This window comes from Talpa occidentalis, unplaced genomic scaffold (assembly GCF_014898055.3).
Source record: "Talpa occidentalis isolate TD23 unplaced genomic scaffold, MPIMG_talOcc4v2.1 talOcc4.6, whole genome shotgun sequence".
In the NCBI taxonomy this organism is placed as follows: Eukaryota; Metazoa; Chordata; class Mammalia; order Eulipotyphla; family Talpidae; genus Talpa; species Talpa occidentalis.
This window is the reverse complement of record NW_023604972.1, coordinates 56,143,681-56,158,796: the sequence shown is the minus strand read 5'-3', so window position 1 is coordinate 56,158,796 and position 15,116 is coordinate 56,143,681. Positions and strand designations below refer to the sequence as shown.

Below are 15,116 nucleotides of genomic sequence, written 5' to 3'. Positions count from 1 at the left end.
ATGCCACCAATCAGCAGGAGTTCAATCCCCAGCTGAGGGCTGACCCAGATGGTGCTACAAACCTCTCTGGTCTCACCCGCTGCTCCCTTCAGCAGTGGATTTCAGTACATCTGCTTGTTCTGCTCCCCACCCTGTCTCTGGTGAATCCTCTCACAGACCCACACCTCTGGTCTATACCTCAGCTCTTGTATGCATAAATAAATAACTCTTTAAAAATAAAAATAATATGCCACCAATACCTTGTTGAATGGATTATATATAGCTCTCATTAGTAATTTTACAAAATATTTTTGCTATTTCTGGGCAATATCTAAATCTTGATATTCACATTAGTAACATTTCTTCATTTGTATCAGGAAAGAAGGGATGTTTTTGTGCATTACAAGCAGAATTATACTGGATCTATTCTACACATTGCTAATGTGTTGTTTAAGCCTCCAAACACTGAGCCTCAGTAACAATGATGAAGCAGGTTGAGTCTGTACAAATTATCATTCATCTTATGTGATTTCTCAGACATGCCCATCTGTTGCTCAAGGAACACCATAAATGGAATCAGAACAGTGTTTATGCTTGTCAATGAAGTCTCATATGAGGTCAATCTATTCTAACACCAGCACATGGCAGGAGTCTTGCAGCCCCTGTGCTATTTAATGTGTCTGACTTAGGAGATGATGCCTCGAAGAGCTAGTAATAAATCAAGCAAATGCAAAACCTCATAAATCTGGTGTCTTTAAATTACAATTTTGCTCCATTTATATGATGCATTTAACTCAATAATAATTTAAAGTCATAATTACTCTCTTTTCTGATAGTTTTTCTAAATGTAATATTGTATCTTTTCCACTATATTTTTAAAATGAGGGAAAAATTTAAAAACTTAAAATTAAAAAGATTTTATTTTTTATTATTTTTTATTTTTTTATTTATTTATAATACTGTATTTACAGTACTGTCAGAGGTATAGGATGACATGTCTCAATGTAAAAAAACAATTAAGGTAAAATTACATAAAATAAAAACCTGGATTTCATAAATGCTTCCTATGGTGTGCTTTTTTAAAAAAAAAAAAAAAAATCTAATTCACCAGAGAAAGTCATGACCTTTCTTCTTGTTTGTTTTTAGTGTCCTGTATTACTTTCTGAACATGTTCATGATAAGTCATTAACTTTGCTAGAATAAAAGTGACTTAACTTAGGGATATAAAACATCTGTCTAGGACATCTCCACCTCCCCAGCGTCTAACATGGTGTTTTCTTCTGTAAGTAGGCACACAAAATAAAATTTATCAAATGGAAAATTAACAAATGTCTTAAGCTTTATCTTAAAAGAGTTTTAGTGTACATCATATCTAAATATTATAAACCACTCAAAAAGTTGCTACCATTTTTTTCTGAAACTTAGATCTATTAACCTTCCTTTTTTACTAATGAGCTATTAAAGATTGTCCTTTTAAACTGATCTCTTTGTGCTAATTTGTGAAGTCAGAATATTAAAGTGAAGGAGTGCTATTTTTTCTTCTATTAATTATGCTTCCTTTCTGTTTTATAGCTTATTCCCTTGACCACAACTGAAAGAACAATGGTAAATGTAATTACGATTGAAGAGTGAGATCCTAGGTTTTTAAAGACCTATGTGAAAGCCTTTTGAAGTACACTAATGTCATTACTCATCTTTCCCCAAAGATATTGTCAGAGTGCTTTGTCATAAATACCCAACTAAAGGTTATAGTTTTTTTAAGGTCTTAGAGTCTAAGATCACAATGAAGAAAATTAGGTAGAGAAAATGCAGAGTTTCTTTTAGACAAACTGCTACTTTAACATTTTAAACCTCAATCTTGAATTAAAATGCAGCAATGAAATAATTGGAGTGCTCACAATTAGTTGAAAGGAGATTTGATCACATAGCCTTCTGAGGTAATAATTTGCAGGAAAGTCCAGTCAATGTTTTACATATTTTTTTCATATTTGATCAATGTAATTCATAATTTGATCAATGTAATTTCCAACTTGTTCTCAGCAGATGTTCGTTCCTGCATTCGTAGATATGATATGAGCCATCTCTTTAGCAGTCAAAGCGATAGATTCAAAATGTAGGTCAAACAGTAGCTCTGGGAAATAATTATTTTCAAAATCCAGAGTTACTTCTCATAAGTAAAAAATAGCTATTCAAAAATGTACATGTAAATACTGTACTTTTATAGAACCACCCTTGATCTTTTTTTCCCCCTTCCATAGTGTTTCTGGTATTTTCAAATGTTCTACAAAGAGCTCACAAACTTTATATTTTTTTAAAGATTTATTTTATTTATACAAGAGCTGGGGTACAGGCCAGAGGCACCGGAAGGTGAGAGGATTCACCAGAGACAGAGTGGCAGCAGAGCAGGCAGACAGACCACTGACTGAAACACACTGCTGAGGGGAGCAGCAGGTGAGACAGGAGAGGTCTGCTTGCCATGTGGGTTTCTCTTTGGCCAGCCGGGAATCCACCCCGCACTTGCAGAGACTGCAGACACCTTCGTTAGCTGCGCTCAACCCGTTGTGCCACCGGGGAGGACCCACAAATGGAATTTCTTTTCTGATTTATTTATTTTTCTCTATTTTCTTCATTATGGAAAATTTCAAACACAATGTAAAGGGAATGAATGGTCACTGCCATGTACTGTTATCCAGAGTTAACAATTACTAACAAATAATGAGATTGTGTGTATTTTATTTTTTTAAGATTTATTTATTTATTTGTTTGTTTGTTTGTTTATTTATTTATTTATACAAGCACTGGGTACAGTTAGAAGTGCGGGAGGGTGAGAGAATTCAACAGAGCCAGAGGGGAGAGCAGAACAGGCAGACTGATGAAGTATACTGCTGAGGGGAGCAGCAGGCAGCAGGAGAGGTCTGAGCACCACGTGGGACCGTCGCCCAGCGGCAGGGGATCGAACCGGCGCTGCAGAGGCTGCTGGCAGATTCGCAAGCCAGCTCTCAAGCGCTGCGCCACCGGGGAGGCCCGAGATTGTGTGTGTTTTAACTATAATCTGTCTTTTCTTATATTTTCCTATGATACTCTACCTTTACTTCTAATTATATTTAATATTTCCCCTAATTTCATATGCAATATTGACCTTGTTTCTTAGGTACTAAGAGCTCACAAACTTTAAATGACTTTTTCTTTGTCAACCCCTTCACAAGTAAGGCTCATTCTTTTCAGCACTCCCTCACATTCATTCACCACTTCCAGAAACTTAATGAGTCCCAAACCCCTATATAACTGGACCAACCTTCTTGCTCAATAGGTGCATATACAAAGTAACTAAGGATCAGGGAAAGATGCCAAACTGCCAACAGCAAAGGTTAACATTGAGCCCCTAATGGAAGACCATTCCAACGTGATCAGAAAGCTAAGAGGGTAATATTTCAGTGCAGGTGGGAGCAACCAATGATATAAATAGTATCTGTTACTCTGGTTCACCTATATTCCTACTATAAGTGAAACCATCCGATATTTTTCTTTTTCCTTCTGGCTTATTTCACTGAGCTTAATTCCTTCTAGTCCCATCCACGTTGCTGTGACTGGCATTAGCTTTTTTGATTGCTGAGTAATATTCCATTGTGTATCTGTACCACATCTTCTTGATCCAGTCATCTATTTTTTAGACATCAGTGTAATTAAAAAAATAACAGTACAAAACACAACAAAGCAAAAACGGACAATTATAAATCAGAGACATATGCAGGGGAAGAGGAGGAAGAGGGATCAGAGGGAGGGAGGGAGGAGCATGGGGGGCGGAGGTGATGGTGCACAGGTACATTGGTGAAGGAAAACTCTATGGGGACTCACCTGAGGGGGATTGGAGGAAGCAAATGTTCAAAAACTAACAATGATGTAAAAAAATTAATTAAAAATATAAATAAATAAATAAATAAATAAAAGGGTTATCAAAGAATAAAAAATGAAAAGGCAAAAAAAAAATCTGTTACTCTGAACAATCAAATGAAAAAATGGGTATATCTTAAAGAAAACTATGACAAAGCTCTTTCATTGATAAACAATTTGTGGTGCTGGGATCATGAAGATGTGCATTATAATGGTCAATATTTTTATTTCCCAGCATTAACATACTAGTTTTCAATGGTCTTTCATGACTTTGTAAATTAGTCTCATACATTTGTAACCCTAAAGATGAGACTTTTTTGCATGAGGATTTTGGGTACTCTACATGTTTGTACTCAGAACTGAAATATGCTAGGTTTGCTTTAGAAAGAAATAAGAGGGAAATGAAATTTAAAAATAATTAAATCATGTTTTACCATCTGAGTCACAACAAATTATATTTTTCTTATTGAATCATAATACCATAAAACTGTAGAAATCTAAATGTGAAGAATCTTAGATCTCCTAACCCTTATCTGTTTTTAATTACTGTCATTATTTTTGGCTAATCATCAAAAAGTAGTTATCATACCCCTTAAAATTTTAAATTTGTGAAAATCTTGGGAAAAAATGCATATATGTATGAATGATATGTTTTTTTCACTTTTCTAATTATTTTCTCTTTTAAAAAAAATTACACTTTTATATTAACTGAGACACTAAGGTTTCAAAAATGCCTTATGTCAGGAGGGTATTTTACAAATGGCACATTGCTCCAGTGCCTACATTTAACAAAATGCCTCTTAGTACAATTCATGATACTCACCAGTGCAGACTGGGAAATTGATGCTGTCACCAAAAGATATTCATTATATTTCAAGATGGCAACATTAAGTCAAAGGAAACAGACCAATTTCATGGTATTTTTCACAAAATGAAGTATCCTTGGAGATGGATGGCTGAGACCTGTAAATTATATACTATAATTAAAATTGTCATCAGGTTCATGATTCTGTACAGACACCATAAGCTGCATTAATTGACTAGGTGGCATTTTAAATTAGCAAAGTACTATAATCAAAATGAGGAGGGTTATAATTAAATGTGCTTGCTAGTGAGGGTCACCAAGTGAGACAGAGCAGATTTTGTCAATGCTACTATCCCTCAAATGATTAAAAACAATATTGTGATGTAAAAATTTACACTGAAATATTGTCTTTAGTGACTTTTTAGCTCAGAATCCTAAAAGTATAATGTGGGTTGAAAATAGCTAAGTGTTTAACATACTGAGTTTAAAACTTCTTGAAAGAAAAGCAATGGAGAATTTTGTTACATAAAAGAACAAATATATATACAGACACACATATATGTATAATTATTTTGTCATACATAGCAAATGTACATAATGTGTATGAAATTTATATATTTATACCATATCTAAATATATACTATAGTGTATACATAATATATAATATATATTTTATAATATATAAATATATTTAAAACATATTTATATTAATTTATATTTACAAGATACATTTGTTAATTGCCCATAAATCCTAACCACTGTCCCACTGAAAATATGAATGCATGAAACACAATAGTGATAGGGATGAACACTCTTCTTTTCATCATCTTATTAGTTTTATTTTTCTTTTTTCCCATTAGTACTAGGACAGTAGATGCTGGAGGAAAGTGAAAATATTCAGAGCTGGGCTTTCCTGGTGGTGCAAAGGATTAACACGCAACCTGTGAAGCTATCCGAAGCCACTGTAGCAGGATTTCGATGCCCAACCAGGTTGCTACCCACATGGTGCAGCAGTTATTTTTAAGTAACTTAAAAGAAATATTCAGAGCCATTCATATTACTTTAGTTTACCAGTTTCAGGTTTCAAGCTAATCTTTTTGAGCGTCCTCTCCTGGTTTCATAATAGAAATGCTGATATAAAGAAATTGACAAAAGTGCGTAGTTGCCAATTTGTGAGAAATACAAAAAAAGTGAAGGAGAAAAATGTTGCCTATTCCAAGAAAAAGGAGCTACAATTCTAATTCCAATTAAAAAAAAGAAGAGGCATGAAATGCTTTTCTACCTAATTTCATGATTCACTTACTCTTTTCCTAGAAAAATCTTGAATGCATTTACATGTTGTTTTCCTCTTTTTTTAAAAAATATTTATTTTTTATTTATTATTTATGCATACAAGAGCTGGGGTACAGGCCAGAAGTGCGGGCGGTGAGAGGACTCATCAGAGACAGAGTGGGGAACAGAACAGGCAGATTGACTGAAAAACACTGCTGAGGGGAGCAGCGGGCAAGTCAGGAGAGGTCTGCTGTGCCATGTGGTTTGCTCCCTTCCAGGAATCAAACTCGTGCTGCAGAGGCTGTGGATTGATTCACAGTGCTGTGCCCAATCCCTTGAGCCTCCAGGAAGGCCCTTGTTTTCTTCTTTATCTCAGTATTGATTACAATTGTTAGAGGTGTTTTGCCCTTCTTACTCACTAGAATTATAAGTAATATGAAAGCATGCTCATTCTTACCTTACTTAGCATAGAATTAAACTAGATAGTAGGTGCCTGTATCAGAAATCTCTTTTCACAGCTTCCTGTCTTTTCAGCCTTACCTTACTACAAGCCACAGAATTCAACCAGCTTCTTACCCTGCAATCTGCCTATACCTATCATTGGCCAGTACCACATAGCTTCCTGACACTGGACTTCTTTGCACCAATGTATAACTAGCCCCCACACTGAAGGAGACTTAGTAATTGGATAAACCCTCCCAAGAGGAGGATTTGAATATTGCAAGGAGTAGACAATGTTAATTACTTTTCTGTACACTTCTTTTAAAAAAATATATATTATTTTTTATTGACATAATATTGAAAGGAAGAAAGAAAAGAAAATGTAAAGAAAACAGAAAGAAAAAAGAGTTCAAAGAAAACATAAACCAAACCAAACCAGTAGAAAGAAAGAAATAATAAAAATTAGAACAGAAATAAATTAAATAGAAATCAAAAAGATTATCCAAAAGGTAAATGAAACAAAGAGCTGTTTCTTTGGGAAAAAAATAGAAAAGACAAACCTCTAGCTAGGCTAACAAACATAAATAAATAAATAGGCCTGAAAGAGAAAAGAGAACTGACAATAGATATCTCAGAAATACAGAGGATTATGAGAGATTACTATGGACATCTGTATGCTAGAAAATCTAGTAACTTAGAAGAAATGGACATCTTTTTAGAAATGCACAACATATAACAATTGAATAGGGAAGGCACAGAAAACTTAGACTAATTACAAGCAAGGAAATTGAAGCAGTAATCAAATGTTTCCAAAATAACAGAAGCCCAGTATTAGACATTTCACTGTTGAGGTCTACCAAACCTTAAAAGACATATTCCTATTATCTCAAATTCTTCAAAAAAATGAGGAAGAGGAAATGCTTTCAAAGACATTTTTCTGAGGCCAACATTACTGATACTAAAAGCAGAAAGAGGCACATCAAATAAAGAAAACTAAAATATCTCTAATGAATATAGATGCAAAAATCCTCAACAAAATCTTAGCAAACTGAATTCAATGATGCATAAAAAAGGATCATACATTGAGACCAACAGAGATTATTCCAAGTGCACAAGGAGAGTATAATATCCAAAAACAGGTTGATGTAATTCACTACATCAACAAAAGAAAAGATAGAAATTATATGATCAGATCAACATGTGAAAGCACTTGATAAGATTCAATATTTACTATGATAAAACCCTCAAAAACTGGAGGTAAGGGCCTCCCTGGTGGCACAGCGGTTGAATGCTGGGTTGTGAAGCTACTGCAACCTCTGCAGCACCAGTTAGAACCCCGCCCGCTGGGTGAGGGTCCCACATGGCGCGCAGACCTCTCCTGCCATGCCCGCTGCTCCCCTCAGCAGTGTACTTCATCAGTCTGACTGCTCTGCTCTCCGCTCTGACTCTGGTGAATTCTCTCACCCTCCCTCGCTTCTGACTGTACCCAGTGCTTGTATAAATAAATAAATAAATCTTAAAAAAAAAAACCCAACTGAAGGTAAATAGAACATGTATGACAAACAGACAGCTAATGTCATACTCAATGATGAAAAACTGAACCCTTCTTCTTCCAAGATCTGGCACGACAGGCTACCCATTTTCACCACTACTATTCAACATATATAGGAAAGCCTTAACTAGAGCATTTAGGCAAGATAAAGATGTAAAAGAAATCACCACTGGAAAAAAAAATTAAAATTATATCTTTTTGCAGATGACATTATAATATATATAGAAAACCCTAAAGACCACTAAAATCTAATTGAAACTGTAAATCAATACAGTACAGTGGCAGGTTACAAAATCAATTTACAAAACTCAGTTGCCTCCCTATATGCAAACAATATGCAAGAAGTGAAAGAAATAAAGTAAACATTCCCATTGAGAACCACATGAAAAAAAGTTAAATATCTGGGAGTAAACAACACAGGAGGTAAAGTACCTACACAAAGAAAACTACAAGAGGGCCTCCCTGGTGGTGCAGGCTGTTGAACGCGGCTCTGGGAAGCTGTCCACAGCCTCTGCAGTGTGGGTTTGATCCCGGCCGGCCTGGGAGATACCCACATGGTGCAGCAGACCTCTCCTGTCTCACCTCAGCAGTGTGTTCGGTCCATCTGCCTGTTCTGCACTCCACTCAGTCTCTGGTGAATCTCTAATCCTCTTGTGCCTCTGGCCTGTATCCTGGTTCTTGTATAAATAAATAAATCTTAAACAAAAAACAAAGAAAACTATAAGAGTTTGTTAAAAGAAATAGAATAAAACACAAATAAATGAAAGATATTCTCTGCTCATAGACTGGAAAAATCAACATCATAAAAATGACATCCTGCCCAAAGAGGTATACAGATTCAATTCAATCCCTACCAAAGCTTCAATGGCATTATTAAAAATAAAGAAATAGAACAAACATTACTGAAACTAATATGGAACCAAAAGACTCCAAATAACCAGAGCAACCCCCCCACACACACACACAAAGAAGAATGTTGGTATCACATTCCCAGACTTCAAACTGTAATACAAATCTAGAGTGATCAAAACAGTGTAGTACTAGAATAAAAATAAACACACAGACTAATGGTATATAGCTGAGATCCCAGAAATAAGACCACATTCATATGAACAGTTAATCTATGACAAAGGAGCCAAGAGTATACATTGGAGAAAGGAAAGTCTGTTCAACAAATGGTGTTTGACAACTGTGGGCAGTCACAATAAATAGAATGAACTTAGATCATTGTCTCAAACCATGTACAAAAGTGTTGCCACATAGAAATAATAAATATTTTTTAAAAAGATACCTCCCAATATTTTGAAAACATTGGTATACAAGGTCTGTATTGTTATTCAGGATCTCAAAGCACCACCATAAGCCCCCTAATTGAATATGAATAGATGTTTTCTAGAACAAAAGTAATAAATGCTTATAAAAAATTTAAAAATATTGATTAATGTTGTTCTATAACAGTTTTAGTTTACAGTTGTGGTCACAGTTGTTCTCAGTCTCTAAATATGTAACCGTAACTAGACATAGCTAGCATTGACATTATTCTTACTTTAGTTCAGTGAGCTGTGGCATAGAGAAATAGGGGGAAAAAGACTAAAATAGTAAATATGATTTAAAAATATGATAAATCAAAAACAATAGCATATTACCAAATTAATCAAGGAGGTTAGTGTGATACCTAAGATATAAAATTTTGGGGGAATCCTGCCATATCCCACTTAATTCAAAAGTCTGGCCTCTAAAAATTTAAGTAAATGCATAAATTCAGCCTAGTAGATGCCTAATTTTAACTCTCATGTGATGCTATATGCTATAATAAATTACTGCAACCTACAGCACTTGTTATATGGTCACCAATTTGATTAACGCATTCTTTTCCATCCTAGCCAATTAAAAAGGATCAGAAATAGCTCACATTCAAATAAAATGGACAATAGTATCCATGCATGGTCTTATCACAAAGCTATATAAATTTAACTTGTCTCTTCTAAAATATAGTCCACAATGAAAAATTTTTGCACTCCATACAACTGATAAGGGACTGATCACAAAGATATACAAAGAACTCACAGGATTCAACAAAAACAAAGTAAACAATCCAGTCAAGAAATGGGCAGAAAAATTTAAGAGACATTTCTCCAAAGAGGAAATGCAAATGGCCAATAGGCACATGCAAAAATGTTCAACATCCCTTATCATCAGGGAAAATGCAAATCAAAACCACATTGAGATACCACCTTATACCAGTAAGAATGGCACATATCAAAAAAACTAGCAACAACAAATGTTGGTGAGGATGTGGTGAAAAGGGAACTATGCTACATTGAGGGTGGGAGTGCAAGCTGGTCCAACCACTATGGAAAGTTTTGTGGAGGGTCATCAGTCTACTAAAACTTCAGCTACCAATTCCACTCCTAGAGATCTACCCAAAGGACACAAAACCATTTTCAAAAGACCACCTGTTTATTGCAGCACTGTTTACAATAGGTAAAACCTGGAAACAACCCATATGCCCAAAAATAGATGACTGGATCAAGAAGATGTGGTATATATACACAATGGACTGTTATTCAGCAATCAAAAAAGATAAACCCATGCTATTCGCAGCAATGTGGATGGAGCTAGAAGGAATTATGCTCAGTGAAATAAATCAAAAGGAAAAAAAAAAAATCGAATGGCTTCACTTATAGAAGGAATATAGGTGCGGGCCTCCCCGGGTGGCGCAGTAGTTGAGCGCTGGGCTGTGAAGCTGCCTACAATCTATGCACCTCCAGTTTGATCCCCGGTCACCGGGGAGGGTCCCACATGGTGCGCAGATCTCTCCTGCAGTGCCTGCTGCTCCCCTCAGCAGTGTATTTCATCACTCTGCCTGTTCTGTTCCCCAATCTGGCTCTGGTGAATTCTCTCACCCTCCCGTGCTTCTGACTATACCCAGTGCTTGTATAAATAAATAAATCTTAAAAAAAAAAAAGGAAGGAATATAGGTGACCCGAATAAGACATCAGTGTAAAGAAGTAATAATAATACAAAACGCAACAAAGCAAAAAACAGACAATTATAAATCAGAGATCAGAGACATACTGCAGGGGAGGAGGAGGGAGAAGGATCAGAGGGAGGGAGGGAGGAGCACAGGGGACTGTGGTGATGGTGCACGGGTTCATTGGTAAAGGAAATTCTGTGGGTACTATACCTAATGGGTGGAGGGAAGCAAATATTGTTTAAAAATGAACAATGATGTAAAAAATAAAAAATTGGAAAAAAAGGTATATTCCAAAATGACTAGTGTCATGTAAACATTCCACAAAACACACTAGCTCCTATATAAATTGCTTCATGTTAAATGGATTAAAATATAAATTGGATGCTTCAGTAAGACAAAATGCGCTTCATTGGGTGGAAAATGCACCCTACAAACATCAAGGTCTTGACTCGTCAATGAAGTTTCCAGACACTGAAGAATCTATAAGTATATGCTATGCTGTTCCCTCAATGTAAAGGATGAAATTTTGCATATCAGGTCCTACAGCACAAAGATAGTCACACAATATTTGGGGCACATTTTCTGATTAGGAAAGAAAAGAGTACACTGAACTATTACTGAATGTCAAATAAGACTGCTATTTTTGATTGGAGCCCAGGGAAGGAAAGTTCCCTCAGTACATTAGGTCTATGTTTTAAGTAGCTCTGGCACTTGAAATAACTAAGATTGGAAAAAATACATGTGGTATTTGCAGTAAGCCCCAATAACAAGAGATTCTGAGAATTCTGAAGAATAGCTATCTACAGTATGGAAAGAATAAACTTTCCAAGAAATGGTGTTGGCAAAACTGTGTATCTACATGCAAAACAATAAAATTAGGGCCTCCCTGGTGGCAAAGGGGGTTAAGTCGCCGCACTGTGAAGTTATATGCAGCCACTGCAGTACAAGTTCGGTCCTGGGCCAGGGAGCTATCCACATGGTGCAGCAGAACTCTCCTGTCTTGTCCTCAGCTCCCCTCAGCAGTGTATTTTGTCAGTCTGCCTGTTCTGTCCCTCTCTCTGTCTCTGGTGAATCCTCTTACTCCCACACCTCTGGCCCTCACCCCAGTTCTTGCATAAATAAAAGAATCTTTTAAAAAAAAGAGTAAAATTAGACTGATTTCACACCACATACAAAAATCAACTCAAAATGGATTAAAGACAAATATAAGACCTGAAACCATGAAACCACTAGAAGAAATACAGAAAAAACACTTCATGATATTGGTCTTAGAAATTGTGGTACCATTGTATATGACAACAATGAAACAGGCAACAAAAGCAAAAGTAAATATGTTGGACTTCTTTAAATTAAAAAGATTCTGCAAAACAAAGAAAATTGTTAGTAAATTAACAGGACAACCTATAGAAAGGTAGAAAATATATGAAGAACACATATCTGATAAGAGGTTAATATTTACAATATATAAAGAAGTTACAACTCAATAGCAAAAATCAAATAACCCCATTTAAAAATGGGTAAAGAATTTCAATAGACATTTCTTCAAAAACAGCACAGAAATGGCCAAGAGGTATATTAAAGGATGCTCAATGTCACTAAACATTGGAAAAATGTAAACCACAACCACATGAGTTATTACCTCATACTTTTCAAGAGGATTACTATTAAAGCTAAGCAACAAACTAAATAAATGAATAAATAGATAAACAATTGTTGGAAAAAATATGGAGAATGCACACTGTGGGTGGAAATGAACATTAGAATAGCTTCGAAGGAAAACAATGTGGAATTTTCTCAAAACATTAAAATACAACTTCTATATGATTCATATGATCCGGCACTCAGCTTCTGAATATATATACATAAGAATTGAAATTAAGATCAGAAGAGATAAGGCCTCCCCTCGTGGCGCAGCAGTTGAGCGCTGGTCTGAAAAACTGCCCACAGACTCTGCAGCACCGGTTCGATCCCCAGCCACGAGCGAGGGTCCCGCATGGCACAACAGACCTCTCCTGCCGCGCCCACTGCTCCCCTTGGCAGTGTATTTCGTCGGTCTGCCTGTTCTGTTCCCTGCTTGGCTCTGGTGAATTCTCTCACCCTCCCGTGCTTCTGACTGTACCCAGTGCTTGTATAAATAAATAAATAAATCTTTTAAAAAAAAATTAGAAGAGATAATCACACTCTTGTTACTGCATCACAATTGCCAAGATGTGGGAGTTACCTAAACATCTTCAACAGATAAATGGACAACGGAGGTGTGGTATATACAAGCATTCATCATTTAACAGGGAGGACATGTTTTGAGAAATACGCTTTTAGTTGATTTTGTCTCATGCTAGTGTTATAAATTATAATTTTACAATACAAACCTAGCTAGTATAGCCTTCTATACATACTTAGGCTCTGTGGCATAGCCTATTGAAACCACCATCATACACACAGTGACAGAAACATAGTGACACGTGGCTATATGTACGATGGAATACTATTTGGCCAGACGGAATTCTGCAGTATGCAACAGAATGAATGAATCTTTAAGAAATTTTGTTAAATGAAATAAGACAATCACAGAAAGACAAATTTTAAATAATCCCATAGGAGCAGCACCTGGAAAACAGAGATTCCATGTAACCCAGTGTTCCCCTGTGTTTTCTATGAATTCTCTAATTTAGCTTTGAAATATATCTTACACTGCACTGATTCAAGTTGAATCTGTTATTTTATTGGTGTTCTGCTTAATTATCCTTAAATGATAAGGATATAATTCTTCCCAAAGAATCAGTGTTTGGCAACTGGAGGTAATCAAGTATAATTCATATTCTATTAAAGTGGGGATGATTCAAATGAAACAATTTAGGAACATTAACCAATACAGTTAAGTATTTCAGGTCATCAACTAAGATTTTATTTTTTTAAGGCTAGAATTAATACTTCTTTTTATGTATAATCAGTGGCAGCTGCAAGTAAGTCTGGCTATTTAATGTGTTTTGTAAATAAAAAAAATTACAATTGTAACAGCTGATGAGCTGTTTTCAGAAAATGTTATTAGATTAATTCATTAATGGTGGCTTCAAGTTTGTCCTTATTAGATTTGGAAAATGCATTCACCTTTTGTCCCTATTTAAAAATCTGGAGGGTTAGCATTCACTTGACTTCACACTCTAAAGCAACATTCTGACAGCCATCCACATCTATCTCAAGAACACCATGTTGGTATATTTTTCAGAAAGGACATGAAAAAAAGGCTTGATCATTTTGCTAAGCCCACACCACATGGCCAAGAAGTAACAACTAGGAGTTTAACTTCTATACCATTCCAGGCGTCCTGAAAAGCAACCTGGCTGTCAATCTGCTTCACCATTTTGACTGCAGGAGTCTGACTAGTGACCATTAGAACCGATGGAAGGGGTTCCAAAGAGCCAGACAGAGCTTGAAGCCAAACACACCACCCTCCTTCCCATTATAAGAGGAATACCTCAGGGAAAGCTGTCTTTGATCTGAGCATTCACTCTGAGCATTCACTCTAAACATTCACCTCGAGATCCTGCTTGTCCCTTGTTATCTTTCCCTACAGTCCCAAATTGTTACCATAGCATGGAAATTCTCAGGCTCATTCTTCAGAATTAATTTCATTTAAAATAGATTGTCCTTCATCCCAGTTTCAGAGTAAGAATAACTTGTACGTTGGAAGAGATGCTATGCTATATACATGCATTAATGCTTTTCTTTCAAGGGTGGTAGAAGATTCAAGATAATTGCACTATGCCTCAGGCGATCTTTTTTATCAGGTCAGGGCTACATTTCAATTGTCAATTATCAGCATGTCAGCTAACTTTGTCTCTTGAGCTTTACCATGTTTCCATACTGTCACTAGTATTATGATATCCAAGGTTTGAAATGTCAGTACCACTGATAAAAGATCTTTCATGGCACACAATATGGTAGGTGATGTTCATTAGTGATGACCCTGTACTATTTTCCAAATGTGATTCCCCGACACAAGTAACACCCAAAAAAATCAGCTTGTTTAATTGGCCTATTGTGTTAGGCAGTGATTCAGTCACAAAAGGGAGAGATATTCATAATTCACTAAATTATCAAACTCCATCATGATTTAAATAATGTATGTCTATACTCAACAAATACCGCTTAATTTGAACTGTTTCATCAGAAAATACCCTGTTCTTTTTCTGCTATTA

At 35.8% G+C, this 15,116-nt stretch overlaps 1 pseudogene; it reads right to left on the bottom strand.

Moving 5' to 3' along the window:
- Positions 1-13,962: 13,962 nt before the first annotated feature.
- Positions 13,963-14,278, bottom strand: LOC119261345 (thioredoxin-like; annotated as a pseudogene).
- Between the last annotated feature and the right edge of the window lie 838 nt (positions 14,279-15,116).